General features: G+C 47.7%; 1 protein-coding gene across 1 annotated transcript in view; it reads left to right on the forward strand.

Moving 5' to 3' along the window:
* The first annotated feature begins 330 nt into the window (after positions 1-330).
* Positions 331-13,404, forward strand: part of lrrk1 (leucine-rich repeat kinase 1) — a 207,451-nt gene continuing 194,377 nt past the window's right edge. The window contains exon 1 of the mRNA XM_078241595.1: positions 331-486. The gene's annotated coding sequence lies outside the window, so the exon portion shown is untranslated. The remainder of the gene's footprint in view (positions 487-13,404) is intronic.

The following is a 13,404-nucleotide window of genomic DNA, read 5'->3' on the forward strand; positions in this document are numbered from 1 at the left end:
TTAAGTCTGAGGAGTGAAGGGTTGAGGCTGAGAGTTGAGGGACATGTCGGCCTCGGGAGTTGCTCTTCGCTTCGACGGGGAGGTGGCCCTGGTTACCGGGGCCGGAGGAGGTTTGGGAAGAACATATGCCTTGTTGCTGGCAGAAAGAGGAGCTTCTGTGGTTGTGAATGACCTTGGAGGTAGCATCAAAGGAGAAGGCAAAAGCTCATCTGTTGCAGATCGAGTGGTGGAAGAGACAGGGAAGCTGGGGCTGAGGGACCGGTGCTGTGGCTCTGGGGGCAGTGCTGGGCTGCAATGTGTCTCCACCCACATCCTCTGTCTCACTTCCTCATTCTCACCGAGAGAGAGAAGCTGCTGCAGCCCGGGGAACCATCCCGCCCGGGACAGACCCGCTCCCAGCCCCGGGACAGACCCGGCTCCCAGACCCGCTCCAGCCCGGGACACCATCGGGCTCCGCTCCGGCTCTCAGGGACGGGCAGCCTCCAGGTAAGGGCAGCGGGCGGGAAGCGGGGCTCTTCTGTCTGTGAGCACACTCCGGGGCTTTGACAGCACTCCCTCACTCACTCCCTCACTCACTCACACACTCCCTCACACCCACACTCCTCCCTCACACACTCCCTCACACCCACACTCCTCCCTCACACACACTCCCTCCCTCACACACACTCCCTCCCTCCCTCCCTCAGCCTGTGCTAACACTCCACACTCTTTCCATGGTGCTGCTTTCAGTGTGGCTGATGTTTGGTCCCAGTAGCTTTACTGTGGTAAAGTTTTGGAAACATTGCTCACTGCCCAACACTTCACAACATGTGCACCTAGCAACTCTTAGTAGGAGCCATTTATAAACTTCAACTTAGTCAACATCAAGCATTCACCAGGAAATCCATTAGTTTTGGTGGGCAGGTATGTGTCAGGTTGCTTTAAGGAAAGGCCCTTTCTAAGCGCAGACAGCAAACTTCAGGATGTGAAACGAAAGGTAGAAAATGTTGGGGATATTGGGCAGATTCAGCTGGTGTGGAGTGGGGTCAGAGTGAGGGACCTGGTGTTCACCATCACTGTCTGATACATATCTCCAGGCAACATCTGATAGCTGATCAAATGGTTCCTGTTTTCAATGGTTGGTATTGCTCACCACAAAGTCCACATTCTGCCCGACATGCCTGAGTGACTGAATCAATCACAGAATTGTTATGGAGCAGGAGGCCATTCAGCCCATCGTGTCTGCACCAACTCTCCAAACGAGCATCGTGACTTAGTCCATTCCCCTGCCTTTTCCCCCGACCCCTGCACATTGTTTCTATTTGAATAATCACCCATTGCCCTCTTGAATGCCTCAGTTGAACCTGCCTGCACCACACTTGCAGGCAGTGATTCCACACTCGCACCACATGGGGTGTGGAAAGAGTTTTTTCACATCATATCTGTGTAGCATAAACCCCTCAACCCCCATGCTGCAGGAAACCAGGTGTTTGGGGAGGGGGGTGGGTGGTGAGGTGGTGTTCTCTCAGTGAGGGAGGGTCAGTATGGAGAGGTGGTGTTTTCTCAGTGAGGGGAGGGTCAGTATGGAGAGGTGGTGTTTTCTCAGTGAGGGGAGGGGGGCAATGTGTGTGTTCTCTCAGTAAGGGGGGCGGGGGGACAGTGTGGAGAGGTGATGTTCTAACAGTAAATTAATGATTATTTCAAGAGTAGTTTATTGGTAAATCAGTGAACAGGATCTATTCTAACTCAAATTGGTCAAACCAGGTTGGTCAAGGCAGCCTTGAGGAGGAGTTTATAGAATGTATCCGTGATAGCTTCCTTGAACAGTATGTAATGGAATCTACGAGGGAGCAAGCTATCCTAGATCTGGTCCTGTGTAATGAGATAGGAAAAATTAATGATCTTACAGTTAGGGATCCTCGGAAGAAGCAATCACAGTATGGTTGAATTTAAAATACAGATGGAGCGTCTTGTGCTTAAACAAAGGAGACTACAAAGGGATGAGGGAGACATTGGCTAAGGTAGACTGGGAGCAAAAACTTTATGGTGGGACAATTGAGGAACAGTGGAGGACTTTCAAAGCGATCTTTCACTGCTCAGCAAAAGTATATACCATTGATAAGGAAGGACTGTAGAAAAAGAGATAATCAGCCATGGATATCTAAGGAAATAAGGGAGGGTATCAAATTGAAAGAAAAGGCAAACAAAGTGGCAAAGCTTAGTGGGAAACTAGAGGATTGGGGAATCTTTTAAGGTCAACAGAAAACCACGAAAAAAGCTATAAAGAAAAGTAAGATGGATTATAAGAGTAAACTAGCTCAAAATATAAAAACAGATAGCAAAAGTTTCTACAAATATATAAAACGAAAAAGAGAGGCTAAAGTAAACATTGGTCCTTTACAGGATGAGAAGGGGGATGTAATAACTGGAAATGAGAAAATGGCTGAGGCATTGAACAGGTATTTTGTGATGGTCTTCACAGTGGAAGACACAAATAACATGTCAAAAATTGATGACAGGAAGACTATGGCAGGTGAGGACCTAAAAACTATCATCATCACGAAAGAGGTAGTGTTGGGCAAGTTAATGGGGCTAAAGGCAGACAAGTCTCCTGGTCTTAGAACATAGAACATAGAACATTACAGCGCAGAACAGGCCCTTCGGCCCACGATGTTGCACCGACCAGTTTAAAAAAAAAAAAACTGTGACCCTCCAACCTAAACCAATTTCTTTTCGTCCATGAACCTATCTACGGATCTCTTAAACGCCCCCAAACTAGGCGCATTTACTACTGATGCTGGCAGGGCATTCCAATCCCTCACCACCCTCTGGGTAAAGAACCTACCCCTGACATCGGTTCTATAACTACCCCCCCTCAATTTAAAGCCATGCCCCCTCGTGCTGGATTTCTCCATCAGAGGAAAAAGGCTATCACTATCCACCCTATCTAAACCTCTAATCATCTTATATGTTTCAATAAGATCCCCTCTTAGCCGCCGCCTTTCCAGCGAAAACAATCCCAAATCCCTCAGCCTCTCCTCATAGGATCTCCCCTCCATACCAGGCAACATCCTGGTAAACCTCCTCTGCACCCTCTCCAAAGCCTCCACATCCTTCCTGTAATGTGGGGACCAGAACTGCACACAGTACTCCAAGTGCGGCCGCACCAGAGTTGTGTACAGTTGCAACATAACGCTACGACTCCTAAATTCAATCCCCCTACCAATAAACGCCAAGACACCATATGCCTTCTTAACAACCTTATCTACTTGATTCCCAACTTTCAGGGATCTATGCACACATACACCTAGATCCCTCTGCTCCTCCACACTATTCAAAGTCCTCCCGTTAGCCCTATACTCAACACATCTGTTATTCCTACCAAAGTGAATTACCTCACACTTCTCCGCATTAAACTCCATCCGCCACCTCTCGGCCCAATTTTGCAACCTGTCTAAGTCTTCCTGCAAACTACGACACCCTTCCTCACTGTCTACCACACCACCGACTTTGGTGTCATCAGCAAATTTGCTAATCCACCCAACTATACCCTCATCCAGATCATTAATAAATATTACAAACAGCAGTGGCCCCAAAACAGATCCCTGAGGTACACCACTTGTAACCGCACTCCATGATGAATATTTACTATCAACCACCACCCTCTGTTTCCTATCCGCTAGCCAATTCCTGATCCAATTTCCTAGATCACCCCCAATCCCATACATCTGCATTTTCTGCAGAAGCCTACCATGGTGAACCTTATCAAACGCCTTACTAAAATCCATATATACCACGTCCACTGCCTTGCCCCCATCCACCTCCTTGGTCACTTTCTCAAAAAACTCAATAAGGTTAGTAAGGCACGACCTACCTGCCACAAAACCATGCTGACTATCACCTATCAATTCATTACTCTCCAAATAACTATAAATCCTATCCCTTATAATTTTTTCCAACATCTTGCCGACAACAGAAGTGAGACTCACCGGTCTATAATTCCCGGGGAAGTCTCTGTTCCCCTTCTTAAACAATGGGACAACATTCGCTAACCTCCAATCTTCTGGTACTATACCAGAGGCCAACGACGACCTGAAGATCAGAGCCAGAGGCTCTGCAATCACTTCTCTTGCCTCCCAGAGAATCCTTGGATAAATCCCATCCGGACCAGGGGATTTATCTATTTTCAGACCCTCCAGAATATCCTGCACATCCTCCTTATCAACTGTAATACTGTCTATTCTACTCCCTTGCAACCCAGTGTCCTCCTCAGCTATATTCATGTCCCCTTGCGTGAACACCGAAGAGAAATATTGGTTCAATGCTTCACCAATCTCCTCCGGTTCCACACATAACTTCCCTCTGCCATCTATAACTGGCCCTAAACTTGCCCTAACCAACCTTCTGTTCTTGACATACCTATAGAACGCCTTAGGATTCTCTTTAACCCTATCCGCCAAAGTCTTCTCATGTCCCCTTTTAGCCCTTCTAAGCTCGCTCTTCAACTCCCTCTTAGCCAATCTAAAGCTTTCTAGTGCACTACCCGAGTGCTCACGTCTCATCCGAACATAAGCCTCCTTTTTCTTTTTAACCAACAAAGAAACTTTTTTGGTGCACCACGGTTCCCTAGCCCTACCAATTCCTCCTTGCCTGACAGGGACATACCTATCACAGACTCGCAGTAGCTGCTCCTTGAAAAAACTCCACATGTCGGACGTTCCCAGTCCCTGTAATCTCCTAGTCCAACCTATGTTTCCTAATTCTCTCCTAATAGCCTCATAATTACCCTTCCCCCAGCTAAAACCACTGGCCCGAGGTTCATGCCTATCCCTTTCCATCACTAAGGTGAACGTAACCGAATTGTGGTCACTATCACCAAAATGCACACCAACTTCCAAGTCTAGCACCTGGTCTGGCTCATTTCCCAGCACCAGATCCAATATAGCCTCACCTCTAGTTGGCCTGTCTACATACTGAGTCAAAAAACCTTCCTGCACGCTTTGAACAAAAACTGACCCCTCTAACGAGCTAGAGCTATAACAATTCCAGTCAATATTAGTCAAGTTAAAATCCCCCATAACAATTGCCCTATTACTTTCACTCCTAAGCAGGATTGACTCCGCAATCCTTTCCTCAACCTCTCTAGAACTTTTAGGAGGTCTATAAAAGACTCCCAACAGGGTGACCTCTCCTCTCCTATTTCTAATCTCCGCCCATACTACCTCAACAGATAAGTCCTCATCAAACCTCCTCTCTGACACTGTGATACAATCTCTGACCAATAATGCTACCCCTCCTCCTCTTCTACCTCCTTCCCTACTTCGACTAAAACATTTGAACCCCGGGACCTGCAGCATCCATTCCTGCCCCTGCTCTATCCATGTCTCTGAAATAGCCACAACATCGAAGTCCCAGGTACTGATCCACGCTGCAAGTTCACCCACTTTATTGCGAATACTCCTGGCATTGAAGTATACACATTTCAAACCCTGCTCCACCCCACCTCTGCAATGCCGTGCATTGCAGTCCCCATCCATGCATCCCTCACTTTCAGCCCCACTACTCAGGATCCCTCCCCCCCCCCGAATCAGTTTAAACCTCTTTGCATGGCCTTAGCAAATTTACCCCCCAGGATATTGGTCCCCTTCTGATTAAGGTGTAGACCATCCTTCTCATAGAGGTCACACCTTCCCCAGTACGAGCCCCAATTGCTTAAGTACCTGAACCCCTCCCTCCTGCACCATCCCCTCAGCCATGAATTCAAACCTTCCCTCTCCCTATTCCTCTCTAAACTATCCCGTGGTACAGGCAAGAGTCCAGAGATAACCACTCTGTCAGTCTTGGCCTTTAGTTTCCACCCCAACTCCATAAATCCCTGCCTAATATCCCCTTCCCCTATCCTCCCTATGTCGTGTGTCCCCACATGTACAATAACTTGTGGTTTATCTCCCTCCCCCCTAAGAATCCTGAATACCCTGTCAGACACATCCCGGACCCCAGCCCCTGGTAGGCAACACACCAACCCTGAGTCCCTACCTTTAGTTCCGACCCTCCTATCTGTCCCCTTAATTGTGGAGTCCCCAATCACAAGGCCCAGTCTTTTACAGCCCCTAACCACCTGAGCTTTCTCACTCGGCTCACCCCCAGAGATCTGCTCTCTATGCTCAGTTGATTCCTCCTCAACTGTAGCCTCCAGCACCGAAAACCTATTATGGAGGGGAACCGCCCCAGGGGATTGTCTTCCCGATTGCTTCTTACCCCTCCTCCTGGCATTGACCCAAGCCTCATTTCTAGGAGTTACTATTTCTCTATAACTCCTATCAACTTCCACCTCCGCCTCCCGAATTATGCGGAGTTCCTCTACCTCCCCCTCCAGCTCCTTTACACGCTCCTCCAGAAGCTGCAATCTAATGCACTTCTTACAACTAAAATCTCCTGAAACACTACTGGATTTCCTCACCACATACATCCCACAGGAGATGCAGCATACTGCCTGAACTGCCATCCCTGAAGCCATTACCAGCAAGAAAAAAATAAAAAATAAAAAATAAAAACTTCCCCACACTTCCCCAACTGTCACTCTCCACTGCAGCCCGAGCAGTACTCCCTCACTGAGACACCAACTGTCACACTCTACTGCAGCCCGAGCAGCACTCCCTCATCACTCCCTCATCACTCTTGATGGAATGTATCCCAGGGTACTAAAAGAGATGGCGGGAGAAATAGCAAATGCACTAGTGGTAATTTACCAAAATTCGCTGGACTCTGGGGTGGTTCCGGCAGATTGGAAAACAGCAAATTTGACGCCACTGTTTAAAAAAGGAGGTAGACAAAAGGCGGGTAACTATAGGCCGGTTAGCTTAACTTTTGTAGTAGGCAAAATGCTTGAATCTATCATCAAGGAAGAAATAGCGAGACATCTGGATATAAATTGTCCCATTGGGAAGACGCAGCAGGGTTCATGAAGGAAAGGTCATGTTTGACTAATTTGGTGGAATTCTTTGAGAACATCGGGGGATCTAATATCTTCTATTTCCCTATCAGTATCCTGGGTCTTTTGCTCCAGGGAGAAAAAGTGTTTTTGGGACAGTTCTACTGCTGCTAACAATACTTTTAAATCTTCCTTAACTGGGGGAATATTGTACCCGAACCGGGCCACATACTGGTGTAAATCAGTAACGTTTTCTCGTACCGAGAGGTGAACTGAGGAGGGTTCTGGAATGGGTAATATCCGCTGCTGTGCCACATGGACCTCTGCCTTAGGTTTAAACCAGAAGCTGCGGTGCAGTATCGGACAGCACTGCTGTGGTCCGTGTCGATACCGCTGGGCTCCAGTGGTTACACAATATGTCCCACTCCCTATATATGCCACCTGTGGCTGGACATGGCTTGCTGCCATCGCCTCCATGGTGCAATTTATAGGTTCTGCCCCAACAGTCCTGAACCCGCACTGAGGCCGGGCCTCAGCGACCATGTGCTGGGGACACAGGATCACCTGTGTTCCCCGGCTCCGACAACCCGAGAGGTCAATACCTGCCACAGCTTGCTCCCGCACTATGACATACGGCGGGATCTCCCCATAGCGGACATGCACGAATGACCCCCACATTCTCCACTCGGTACAGGGGCGCTGGTCGTGCCGAACTTCCCAGGACTGGGATCCTCACGACCACGCCCAAGATTGTATGGTTGGACTTCCCACAATCTACCGGTACCGGATAGGCTTCTGATGCTACACGAAGCTGACAAGGACTCAAAATGTTATTAAACGGGTGCAGCGCTGCTAGGTGCTGGTTACTTATCCATGAGGGGATCTGGCCTAGTCTCAGGTCCTCCAGATTGCTCCTCCCCTCCCCCAGCAACCAAGCCCCATACAGCCCACACACTTCATTTTGAGCAGCCTGATCGGACGCATTCCGATCTTCCCGAATCAGCGCATTAATCGTTTTGGCATGGTTCTCCAATTGCGCAATTATCTCTTTTAGGTGGAGAGTCATTGCCACCTCTTCGTGCAACCTAGACCCCACTATTGCATTCTCATCACCCAGTACTTTCCTTAGCTGTCCTTTTAGCTGATTTATTTGCAAGGCCAGCTCCACAGTATCCATACTATTAACAATAGATGACCCCGTATTGAAAGCAGTAAACCCATCGTTAACCAGCCCTCTCCGCTGTCGGCTGGAATCCACATTAAATTCCCCTTCCCCACGATACATTTCCTCCACATCCACGTCTCCAAAGTACAAGTTGTGGTACTTCTGGAACATATCTTTTAACAACGCCTGGTATAATAGCTCTGTCTCGCGAGGGCACCATGCTGGTAGACGCACTTCAGTCAAATTTAACACAACAGAGGCAACAGCGTAATGTACCCCCTGGTACAATCGTACCTGCTCCCACCACCTTCCCAGGCAGCGCGTTCCAGACATTCACCACTCTCTGTGTAAAAAAGCTTGCCTTGCGCATCTCCCCTAAACTTTTCCCCACGCACTTAAACCTATGTCCCCTAGTACTTGACTTTTCTACCCGAGGAAAAAGCATCTGATCATCCACTCTGCCCATGCCACTAATAATCTTGTAAACCTCTATCAGGTCACCCCTCAACCTCCATTGTTCCAGTGAGAACAAACCGAGTTTATCCAACCTTCCCTCATAGCTAATACCCTCCAGACCAGGCAACATCCTCTTCTGTCCCCTCTTCAAAGCATCCATATCCTTCTGGTAGTGTGGCGACCGGAATTGTGCACTAAATGAGGCTTAACTAAGGTCTAAATGGTCTCTATCTCAGTGACAAAGACATCAGGTGAGGGTGAGGGTGAGGGTGGAAAGGGTAGGGGAGTCGGGGTCAGGATATGGTCATTGATAAAAGGAGCACTCCAGAATAATGCAGGCATACACAAGCAGAATGCTGGGTAGTGATTGGCCCAGTTCTGTGCCCCTTTGAATTGTGGGAGTGCAGGTGAAAGCACACCAGGAAATGTCAGAGAAGATTTGAGCTGGGGAAGTGACTGAGCAGAATGACAAATGTAGAAATATCCTGCTGAATGGTGAGCCAAAGATTAGAATTGGGTATTTGAAAAGCACTTCCAAGATGCGGAACGTTTCTTCCAGGGATGGAAAAAGAGGATTCTGGGCTGGGAGTGGGAAGGGGGGGATGTGGACAATAAGGGCTAGGGAGTGGTTAGAAATAGAATGATCTGTGTTTGAGACAATGGGAAGAGGGTAAGGTCGGGGTGGTCCTGACGCTAAGGAAATGATAGGGGGACCAGACCACAGTCAGATCAAAAGGGAGAATGTGAAATGGATTGAAATTGAAATAGTAAAATGAGATGTAACTCATTACAAAGAGCGAGGGAGGAAAGGAAGGATAGACGATGGAGAGATAGGAGACACTTTGGATAGATGGGAGAGTGTGAAAATTTTAGAGGGAGTGTGCTGGAATCGAGTGAGGAACTCAAAGGAGGAGATGTCTGAGTATGAGGGGGGATGATCCGGGTGGGATTTAGTGATGATGGCCACAGCAGCCTGATGGTGGTTTGAGAAGCCAGACAGAGGTTTCTGTAAGGCACAGGGTGTCATCAACTGTGATCCACATTTTGGTTAAAGTCAGAAGTCGATGCAGTCATCCACAGTAAAAGCCAGGATAACACGGTCTGTGTGTGAATGAGTCACTCCTATAACATTCCGGCACTGATGCAGGGATCACTTCACTATTCACTGGGATAAGACCAGTGAATTTTAGTTTCCCAAATATCGATTGGAATATCCCTAGGGTAAGGGGTGTAGATGGGGAGGAGTTTGTTAGGTGTGTTCAGGAGGGCTTCCTGGCACAGTATGTGGATAAGCCTACAAGAGGAGAAGCTGTACTTGATTTGGTATTCGAGAATGAACCTGGGCAGGTGTCAGATCTCTCAGTGGGAGAGCATTTTGGGGATAGTGATCATAACTCTATCTCCTTTACATTAGCATTGGAGAGAGATAGGATCAGTCAAGCTAGGAAAGTGTTTATTTGGAGTAAGGGCAATTATGTGGCTATTAGGCAGGAAATTAGAGGCATAAATTGGAAGGAGCTTTTCTCGGGGAAATGTACAGAAGAAATGTGGCAAATTTCCAAGGAACATTTGTCTGGAGCTCTGCACAGCAACGTTCCAATGAGACCCCATGGTGCACGAAAGCTGTAACGAATTTAGTCAAGAAGAAAAGAAAAGCCTACAAAAGGTTCAGGCAGCTAGGTAATGTTAGAAATCTAGAAGAGTATACGACTAGTAGGAAGGAACGTAAGAGGGAAATTAGAAGAGCAAGAAGGGGTCATGAGAAGGCCTTGGCAGACAGGATAAAGGAAAACCCCAAGGCATTCTACAAGTATATTGAGAGCAAGAAGATAAGATGCGAAGGAGTAGGACCTATCAAATGTGACGGTGGGAAAGTCTGTGTAAAACTGATAGAAATAGCAGAGGTCCTCGATGAATACTTTGCTTCAGTATTCACAGTGGAAAAGGACCTTGGTTTTTGCAGTACAGACTTGCAGTGGACTGAGAAGATTGAGCATGTGGACATTAGGAAAGAGGATGTGTTGGAGCTTTTGAAAAGCATCAAGTTAGATAATTGAAAAGCATCAAGTTAGATAATTCGCCGGGACCGGATGGGATGTACCCCAGGTTACTGTGGGAGGCGAGGGAAGAGATTGCTGAACCTCTGGCAATGATCTTTGCGTCGTCAATGGAGACGGGAGATGTTCCGGAGGATTGGAGGATTGCGGATGTGGTTCCGTTATTCAAGAAAGGGAGAAGAGATAGCCCGGGAAATTATAGACCAGTGAGTCTAACCTCAGTGGTTGGTAAGTTGATGGAGAAGATCCTGAGAGGCAGGATTTATGAACATCTGGAGAGGAATAGTATGATCAGAAATAGCCAGCACGGCTTTGTCCAAGGCAGATCATGCCTTACGAGCCTAATTGAATTTTTTGAAGATGTAACTAGACACATAGACAAGGGAAGAGCGGTAGATGTAGTTTATATGGATTTCAGCAAGGCGTTTGATAAGGTGCCCCATGCAAGGCTTATTGAGAAAGTGAAGGGGCATGGGATACAAGGGGACATTGTCTTGTGGATTCAGAACTGGCTTGTCCAGAGAAGGCAAAGAGTGGTTGTAGATGGGTCTTTTTCAGCATGGAGGTCGGTCACCAGTGGAGTGCCCCAGGGATCTGTTCTGGGACCCTTGCTCTTTGTGATTTTTATAAATGACCTGGATGAGGAAGTGGAAGGATGGGTTGGCAAGTTTGCTGATGACACAAAGTTTGGTGGTGTTGTGGATAGTGTAGAGGGATGTCAGCAGTTGCAACGAGACATAGATAAGATGCAAGACTGGGTGGAGAAGTGGCAGATGGACTTCAACCCAGATAAATGTGTGGTGGTTCATTTTGGCAGGTCGAATAGGATGAAAGAATATAATATTAGGGGTAAGACGCTTGGAAGTGTAGAAGATCAGAAGGATCTTGGGGTCCGGGTTCATAGGACACTCAAAGCAGCGTCGCAGTAGAGGCTGTAATTAAGAGGGCGTATGGAATACTGGCCTTCATCAATAGAGGATTTGAGTTTAGAAATCGGGAGATAATGCTGCAGCTGTATAGGACCTGGTCAGACCCCACCTGGAGTACTGTGCCCAGTTCTGGTTGCCTCATTACAGAAAGGATGTGGAAGCCAAAGAAAGGGTGCAGAGGAGATTTTCAAGGATGTTGCCTGGATCAGATGGCATGCCTTATGAGGATAGGTTGAGAGAGCTAGGTCTTTTCTCCTTGGAGAAGCGAAGGTTGAGAGGTGACCTGATAGAGGTATTGATAGAGTGGATTCTCAGAGGCTTTTACCCAGGGCTGGAATGGTTGCCACAAGAGGTCACAGGTTTAGGGTGCCGGGGAGTAGGTACAGAGGAGATATTAGGGGTAAGTCTTTCACTCAGAGGGTAGTGGGTGTGTGGAATCGGCTTCCAGTCGTGGTGGTGGAGGCGGATACATGGAACATAGAACATTACAGCGCAGTACAGGCTCTTCGGCCCTCAATGTTGCACCAACCTGTGAAACCAATCTAAAGCCCATCTAATCTACACTATTCCAATATCATCCATATGTTTATCCAATGACCCTTTAAATGCCCTTAATGTTGACGTGTCCACTACTGTTGCAGGCAGGGCATTCCACGCCCTTACTACTCTCTGAGTGAAGAACCTACCTCTAACATCTGTCCTATATCTATCACCCCTCAATTTAAAGCTATGTCCCCTCGTGCTAGCCATCACCATCCGAGGAAAAAGGCTCTCACTGTCCACCCTATCTAATCCTCTGATCATCTTGTATGCCTCTATTAAGTCACCTCTTAACCTTCTTCTCTCTAGCGAAAACAGCCTCAAGTCCCTCAGCCTTTCCTCATAAGACCTTCCCACCATACCAGGCAACATCCTGGTAAATCTCCTCTGCACCCTTCCCAATGCTTCCACATCCTTCCCATAATGCGGCGACCAGAACTGTACGCAATACTCCAAATGCGGCCGCACCAGAGTTTTGTACAGTTGCAGCATGACCTCCTGGCTCCGAAGCTCAATCCCTCTGCCAATAAAAGCTAACACACTGTACGCCGCCTTAACAACCCTATCAACCTGGGTGCCAACTTTCAGGGATCTATGCACATGGACACCCAGATCTCTCTGCTCATCCATACTATTCGATTGGGTCTTTTAACAGACTTTTGGATGAGTTCATGGAAGTTAGTAAGATAGAGGGTTATAGGTAAGCCTAGTAGGTAGGGGAGCGCAACTTGTGGGCCGAAGGGCTTGTTTGTGCTGTAGCTTTTCTATGTTCTAAGACCACACAACTCACAAGACTCTGTGGCAGGCTCCCCCCGTTAGTATCTGGCTGACAATAAGGATCCTGCGATTGTCCATGAGATCCTGGTGAAATAGAGTGGGATAATTGTCCAGCATTCCCATTCCATCAGGGACTGTGGATTAGGACAAGCTTGGGTTCAACTGTGAAGCCCCTGCAAGTGAATAGCCTGTCAATGCTTAAAAAGAGTGAGTCATTCAGAAAGGTGTGTGGGAGGAGGGTGATTATACCCCAGGAAGGAGTCAGGAGGGCAGAGGGGGTGTGGATCGTTGATCCACTGAGTCATAGAGGTTTACAGCATGGAAACAGGCCCTTCGGCCCAACTTGTCCATGCCGCCCTTTTTTTTAAACCCCGAAGCTAATCCCAATTGCCCGCATTTGGCCCATATCCCTCTAAACCCATTTTACCCATGTAACTGTCTAAATGCTTTTTAAAAGACAAAATTGTACCCGCCTCTACTACTACCTCTGGCAGCTTGTTCCAGACACTCACCACCCTCTGTGTGAAAAAATTGCCCCTCTGGACACTTCTGTATCTCTCCCCTCTCACC

This window comes from Mustelus asterias, chromosome 24 (assembly GCF_964213995.1).
Source record: "Mustelus asterias chromosome 24, sMusAst1.hap1.1, whole genome shotgun sequence".
NCBI lineage: Eukaryota > Metazoa > Chordata > Chondrichthyes > Carcharhiniformes > Triakidae > Mustelus > Mustelus asterias.